General features: G+C 36.2%; 1 long non-coding RNA gene across 1 annotated transcript; it reads right to left on the reverse strand.

Annotated features, from left to right (window-relative positions):
• On the reverse strand, window positions 1,129–3,303 carry LOC107608186. The gene is made up of 2 exons (XR_001612752.2): window positions 2,334–3,303; window positions 1,129–2,116 (listed from the first exon to the last, which is right to left on the reverse strand). It is a non-coding gene; the product is annotated as an uncharacterized LOC107608186 (long non-coding RNA).

Genomic DNA, 7,883 nt, shown 5'->3' on the forward strand with positions numbered 1-7,883 from the left:
ACAGATTTATATCCTATCATCTGGTATTTGAAAGATGCATCCATTGATGCAAAAGGCCAAGATGTAACATTATAATCATCAATACGCCATTCTTTGTGTTGTTTTGATTCAATTCCTTTTTGCGCATCTTCAGTGGAAGCATACCTGTGTGGGACCTTTTCTTTGTCAAGATGATCTTCCATTTCTTGTCCACAGATGGTGAGCATGACCAAGTGACGCCATGTCAAGAAGTTGTCTTCTGAGAGCGGGACTGCAAATGGTTTATTTTGATTTTGTGGTGTTGCATTCATGATTGGAGGTGTAGGATCTGATGATGGTATAAGTTCTTCTTTCATAGATTCAATGTCGTAAGCCATGAACCGATTGTGCTCTTGATACCATATTAAACTTGTTGAAAAAGGGGAGAAAGAAGACTTGTGGTGAGAAACCAAGAAGGAAGAAAACAGAGGCAGAACAGTAAAAGAGTAAAAATGAAATGAATTTTTTTGTTATTCAGAGAATCTCTTCTCTTTTTTTTCATACACTTGAACCTTACTATTTTATAGCCAAGGATATCTAGCTCTATCTAATATATCTCACACAGACCAAACATGCCTAATTCACATGCATCGTCATTGACATAGCCTGTCATCGCAACTTTTTTATTTCATCTAGACTAGGGTAGAAATGGCTTCCATTTCGTGGCTACTATCCAAGAAATGGCTATGCCAGGCCTGACTCTCGTTTTGCAGTTGGTTCTTGTGAGTTGGAGGCCAAATCCATTTTGCAGGGGTTTTATGTGAATGGCACCGCGTATTTTCATCAATCTTTCTCACAGTACGTATTTAACGAATTCAAATATTTTTTATATTTATTTAAATAAAAAACTGCTTTTTTCTAGAGAGAATTAATATTATTTTTTATAGACATTGATTTATTTAACTACTTACTTTAATTATTCATATAAAATGATAGACATTTTGCCTTATTTTACATTTAAAATAAGATTGGCATCAAATTTAAAGTATTTTAGTATAACCTTAAAAATATTTTCTATCAATAATAATAATAGAAAAACAGTTGAAAATATAACTATAATGGCTATATAACTTTTTTTTTATTTTGTGCGAAAAAACCCTCCTTTTTTGCTACACAAAACAAAGTAAAACATGACTATTCAAGGAATTCAGATTCACAGAAAGTGTTCGACTGTTAATTACTTTTTTTGCGGATGACTCAATTCTTTTCTATAAGGCTATTGAAGAAGTGTGCTCCAATGCTTTGGGAGTAGTCAATAACTATGAGAGTTTCAGCAGTCAAAAAGTAAATCTTAACAAATCTTTAGTTTTCTTCAACCAAAATAACCCCTTCTTTCAGACACGAACTAGCAGAAAGTCTCAACATTATTGATACTAGGGCTTAGGACAAATATTTAGACCTACAATCTGTTGTGCATAAATTGAAAAAGACTAATTTTGGGGCAATTAAGGATAAAGTTTAGAAGAAGGTATAAGCTTGGAAACAGAACCTCTTCTCAACTACTGGGAGATATGTGTTAATTAAAGCGGTGGATGAGGCGATACCGGTGTATACTTTATCATGTTTTAAGCTATCAGACTCATTAGTGGATGATATTCACAGAATCCTAATGTAGTTCTGGTGGGACAATAAGGTAAAGAACGAAGGATGGCATGGATCAACTGGGATAATATGACGAGGCTTAAGAAGGAGGGTGGACTTGGTTTCAACGATATGAAAGCCTAGAATCTGGTGCTACTGGGCAAGCAATTTTGGAGGCTAACAATTAAATCGAATTCACTGCTCTCGCATCTTTTTAAGGGAAAATACTTTCGATATAACTCTCCTATCTCAGCAAAAAGGATTTTCAATCATCTTGGGGTTGGTAAATTTTATTGGAAGGGAGAAAAGTAGTGGAAAAAGATGGGTGACAGTGTCCAAATTTGGCAAGATTCTTGGCTCTCACCCCCAAACCCATTCTACCTCAATCCAGACAGTAACATATTTATAGGTTTCAATTGAGTTAAAGAGTTACTGAAAGAAAATCGTATCCAGAAATAGGAGTTTAATTGAAACTTCCTTCCCCCCAGGCATGGTAGCCTGTATCCTGAGTGTCCCCCTGAACGAACAAAGATGGAGTAGATAAGCTAATTTGGACCTAGAACAAGAGCAAATAATATGATGTCATTTTTTGGTACAGAATAGCATACACCTTCTATCATCCTCTAATAGAACAATATCCCCAAGTGATGCAAAACACACTAATTTGAAAATTGGAGCTTAAAAATTCCAACAAAAGTCAAATTCTTTCTCTGGCACCTTACACGACAAATGACCTATGTTGGTCAACATCCACCAACGATCTCCTTCTCTGTGTTCAAGATGTGGCTCTGAAGACGAAACCACCAACCATTGCCTCCAGAAATGGGATTGATAGGGATTAGAAGATGAGCTTGTTCGCAGCTATTTGTTGGGGTTTACGAAGGGCCTAAAATGCAAAAATCTTTGAAAGGAGAAAAGATCAAGCTTGGAATGTTTTTGATCTAGCAAGGAAGCTTACCATGGAGATTTGTGGCGGATTAGGATAAATGGGTCTGTGTTCTACTCTTCCCTAAGATATTTTCTTTGTTTATCTTGGAGCAATAGCTCTGTTTGTGGAAGACAAATGGCGTCTAGTGATACGTGCACTGTATGCGGTTCTTTCTGAGTCTTTATTTTACATTCTTTGCAATTGTAAGGTTGCTCAAAAGATATGGAAGAGCATTTATAATAGTTTGAGCTCAGATGATTTTTTCATAATTTCCCTCATCCCTTGGTTATTCGTGAATTTATCTTCTTAGTCTCTCATTAAAGGCATTCCTTAGCCCCCACTATTTGCAAGTATTTTGAATTACTTATGGTTTCGACTCAACAAAGCTATTGATGAATACAAGATTCATGATTTTGCTATGCATTTGACAAAAGATTACTACATGGCCAAGGAGGAGTGTCAATAATTTTATGGTGAAATAGGTTCGTTGGATTCCTCCTAAGCATCCATTTGTTAAAAAAAATTCAGATGGTTCAGTTTTTAAAGACAATAAAACAGCCTGTGATGGCATACTTAGAGACTATGATGGTAGATTCTTAGCATGCTTCAGTGCAAACCAAGGCAGCTGCACTATTACTAGGGAATTTCTATGGTGCTGAAGGAAGATACCTTCCTCACTTGTTGAACATGCGTATCAAAGCTAAGAAGTCATACACGTATATCCTGCAATGTAAAGGTCACCTGAACCTTGGTCAATGACACTCAATAGTTACAGAAGTCGGACCTACAATACATAGTTTTTGTCTAATAATTAACAGTGGAGGAAATATAATCATCCCATTAAGACGTTTGAAAAAGTACTTATATTAAATAATTTTTTAATATTGATATGACATTTTTGTTGTATTTAGCCCATGGTTTAGGATACACGATTTTTGGAAATGTAGTTATTTTGTACTATATACAATGTTAAAAAAAATGATAGAATGGGTTGAGAAATAAAATTTTCAAAAAGTATGTAAAACGGTCTAAAGTAAAAAAAAAGAAAAGGCTTACATTCACTTAGGTCCATTATGGTAGATATCCACCATACAGATAAGGTCCATTCCAACCAATGTGCGTGGCACCCATTTATTATTTTTAGTGTGCTATACGTATATAGTGAATGGAATAATCAATGATATTTATGTCTCCCGATTATGTTGGTGAAGTTGACCCAATTATTTATAATGATTTTTATTTTAAATTGGAGAGTGCATATGAAATGTTTGTTATCATGTGGTAAATTTAATTTGTTATGGATAGTAGGGTTGTTGAATTTATGAAACAAACTTATGTAGAAGATTAAATTTTTATAATTATATAGTTTAGGATAGTATAAATTTGGATTTAGGTTGTATGATTACCTAAAATTCTATTTTATTATTTAGGATGTCAGCTTTAGTTATGAGGGGGTAATTTTTTAAGTTTATGGTAAAAGATTTAATGAGTAGTTATTTAGGTTTAGGGCTTTGATTTTATGACTGAAAGTTTAGGATTTTGGTTGTTTAGTTCATGGTTTAAGAGTTATTATGTAGGGTTTAAAGTGATAGCATTTATTTTTTTGTTGAATATGTAGGGTTTTTTAGCTCTAGGGTTTAGGTAGGGTTGGAAGTGAGTCGAGTTGAGTTAAACTAGACCAAGTTCAAGTTCGTCTTACGAAAATTGAGCTTGGCTCATGGCTCGAATCACTTACAATCAAGCGTATTTCTTAACCTTAAGTTCGACTCACCAAAAGCTCACAAGTTGACTCGAATTCATGAGCTGATTCAAATGACAAGAACATAATCTATAATTCTATATCAATAAATTATAATTTTTTTTATTTTCTACATTAAAATTATATATAAAAAATAAATATAAAATTTTAAATAATTAAGATCATTATTATATATATTACTATTTCATGGTTGAACTCCACCAGGTCAAATTGCCAAAAAAGGCGGGTCGGAGTGAGATTTTGGACCCGCCAAGCCCGCACCATCAAACTCGCAGGCTTTGGCAGAGCAAGGCGGGCTAGCCCGGCAGGCCTATAACTCTTTTTTGAGGTTATTTTAGTAATTTTTTAGCATGATATAAATTCAAAAATTTGGGATTGGGTTTTCAGTTTCACGATCTCTCTCGTAGCCCCCTCACTCTCGAATTCCCTCTCTCGAAGCAGACAAGCGGTGCACAGAACCTCTGGCTTCTAGATCAGACACCGACGGTTGCCCTCCCTCCCTCTTCACTCTTGTATCTCACTCTATCTCATTCCATCTCTCTCTCGCATAGTGGCAGCAGTGTAGAGCACCAGCGACGGGAACGGCTTAGAGCATCGGCATCCCTGGCTCAGAGCTCTCCCTCTCACTAGCTCAGCGTCCCTCGCACTGGTAGCAGCTCAGAGCACCGATTTTCACTGGCAAAGGCATCTCCTTCTCGTTCCTGACGCTATCTCCCTCATAGCTGCGAAGGCGCTCATCTCTCCTCTCTTAGGTCTGCGCTTGTCTCTTCTCTTCAACGAGAGGCTCCAGTAGCAGCGGCGGTGTGAAGCATCAACAGCGGCGAGCCTCCCGCACCTTCTCATAATGTTACTAAAATTTTCGAAAATAATGTTCCTTGTTCTTTCTTGATTTTCAAGTTGTTTTTCGTGTTCATCTTGACCTTCAAGTTGTTCTTGGTTATTTTCTTCGTTTTGATCTAAAAATTTTAAGTTTGGTGTCATTTTATTGTTTTTCTCTTTCCTCATTAAATTTAAAAATATCTTCTCTCTTTATTTTAATTGATTTTTTCGAAAATTACAAAAAAAATTCATATTTTTATTTTAAAATTTTTATCTTATCTTATCTTAGTTTTAAATTTCAAAAATTCAAATCTTTTTCAAAAATCATATCTTTTTCAAAATCTTATCTTATTATCTTATTTCAAAATCAAATTTCAAATTTCAATATTTAAATTCCAAAATTCCAAATTCAAAATTCAAATTTCAAAATTTAAATTTAAAAATCAAATATTTTCAAAATTTAAACCTTTTTCAAATTTTTATCTTATATTGTTGTCAGTGTTTCTAGTTTTAGGAGTTTATTTTCATTAATTTTTTTTAGTTTTTGTTTTTATTTTCTTTAGCTACTATGAATTCTCACCCCTCTGGTTTCAAGTTTGGTTCCAATGTTGTTGTAAGGAATAGAAACTATAATGAAAATAGGCATCAATGTTGGAAGAATCAAAGATAGGAGGAGCCACAAGGATTTGATCAACCCTCTTGGCAACAACCCCCTCCAGTGCGCTATAACCAACAACCATTCTGTGATGCATACCAAGACAATAGTTATGGTGGACCCTTTCGTGACAACCAACCTCCACCAAATTACTATGGTCAAGAGCCATTTCAGGGAGCGTACCAAGATGATGAATATGGTGGACCCCCTCGTAGTTACCAACAAGGCCCACCATATGCTTATGAACCACCTCCCCAACATACCTTTGAACCACAAACTCACAAGCCCCTTTACACCATTCACCTCCATATGACCATAATCCTTATCCACCACACCAACCACCATATGAACCACACCTAGAACCACCACCTCAATATTCACCATCTCTATATCCTTATCAGGAAGAACCACCTCCGTATTATGAGCCCTTTCCCCCAACAAATGAACCCTCCTATCCACCCCAACCTCTATTGGATAACAATATACTCATCTCTAACATCATTGGTCTCACCTCTACACTCCAAAATCTTATATCTCACATGAACCAATCCTCTATCTCCAATATTCAATCCTCAAACTCTAGTGCACTTCCTTCTCAACCACATAATGATCTTCCCATCCCATCACCACCCTCCATGGAAGAGCATCCACATCCATCAATCCAAGAGGAAGATGATCCCAGCTATGCTATTGACAAGGAACAAGAGAAAATGGATCGTCTTCGCGAATTCATACTTCATAAGAAGCTAGAGGAAGCCCTACAGGTGAAGGTAGTAGAGACCCTTGAAGTCGAAGGAGTGGTTGAAGAATTAGTGAAGGAAGACATCAAGGAAGAGTCTGATTTTGTCTCAGAGCAAGAGAAGGCCCAAAATGTGGAGATAGGAGAGACCCTTGAAGATGAAGGAATAGTTGAAAGGAGTTATCATGGAAAGAAAATCATCAAGGATGAGTATGATTTTATACTAAAACAACTGGACAAAGCAGTAATTATTGAAGAAGAAGAAGTGGTTGAAGACTTGGGAGATGCAGAACCTCCATGGGAAAGTCTAGTCATAGAACCTCCTTCCAAGACGTTTGAATTTGATGTTGAAGAGGGTGTACAACCTCCAAGGCATATCATGGCTAAAGACTTTGAAGAGATCAATCAAGAGATGGAGATTAAAGAAGAAGAAGCACAACCTCACATGCCCTTGGTGAGTAATGAAGAAGAGATTGAATTGGAAGAGAGCTACCAAGAGAAAGAGGTTGAACTTGAAGAAGCTTGCAAAGAGGTGGAAGTTACCAAGGGAGAGCACAAGGGAATGGAGCTTGAAATCACCTTCCCAAAAATGTTGGAGACCTCTCCCCCAAAGCCATTACCATCCAATACAACATTCAAGTGGGTAAAATTCTTATCCTTATCCTTTACTTTTCCACTTGAATATGGTTTACTTGAGACAGATGGTCAGCTTAGAGCTCTTTGTAGCTTTAAGAGTAAGAGGGAGATGGTTAGTGGTTGGCAACACAATCCTAGGTTCGTTGTGGTTGGGAGCTCAAAGTTTAAATGCAAAGGTTGGTGTAAAGCTCAAATGAATGGGTCTAGGAAGCTGTTTGGATACCTTAGTGAGAATTCAGATTGCTTACCACCCGGATGAAATCATGATGATCAACTTGAAGATGGGTGTAGAATCAAGATTTGGGATCCATAAATATCTGAGGATCAATTTTGGGAGCTGAAAGCTTGTGAAGAACTCCATCAAAGCTTGAGAAATTTACCTGGTATTGATAGAGCTTATTGGAAGTCCAAGCATTGGTGGAAGTTTCAAGACGAGTTCAAACACAAGCCTCCATAACAAGGAGCTCACCAAATATCCAACTTAAGGACAATAAAGCAAAGTGCTAGGTGGGAGACAACCCACCATGGTATTATCTTCTATTTTTATCCTTAGTTTTATTTTATTATATTTTTATTCTTAGTTTTATTTTATTTTGTTTTATTCTTAATTTTATTTTATTCTATTTTTCTTAGTGTTCATTCATAATGTCTGCATCAGCATCTGCATTTTGCATTTTGCATTTTGCATACTGCATAAAAAAAACTGAACAGAAAGTTACGTGGGAACTGTGCAGAAAGTGTGCCAATC

This window comes from Arachis ipaensis, chromosome B07, assembly GCF_000816755.2.
Source record: "Arachis ipaensis cultivar K30076 chromosome B07, Araip1.1, whole genome shotgun sequence".
NCBI lineage: Eukaryota > Viridiplantae > Streptophyta > Magnoliopsida > Fabales > Fabaceae > Arachis > Arachis ipaensis.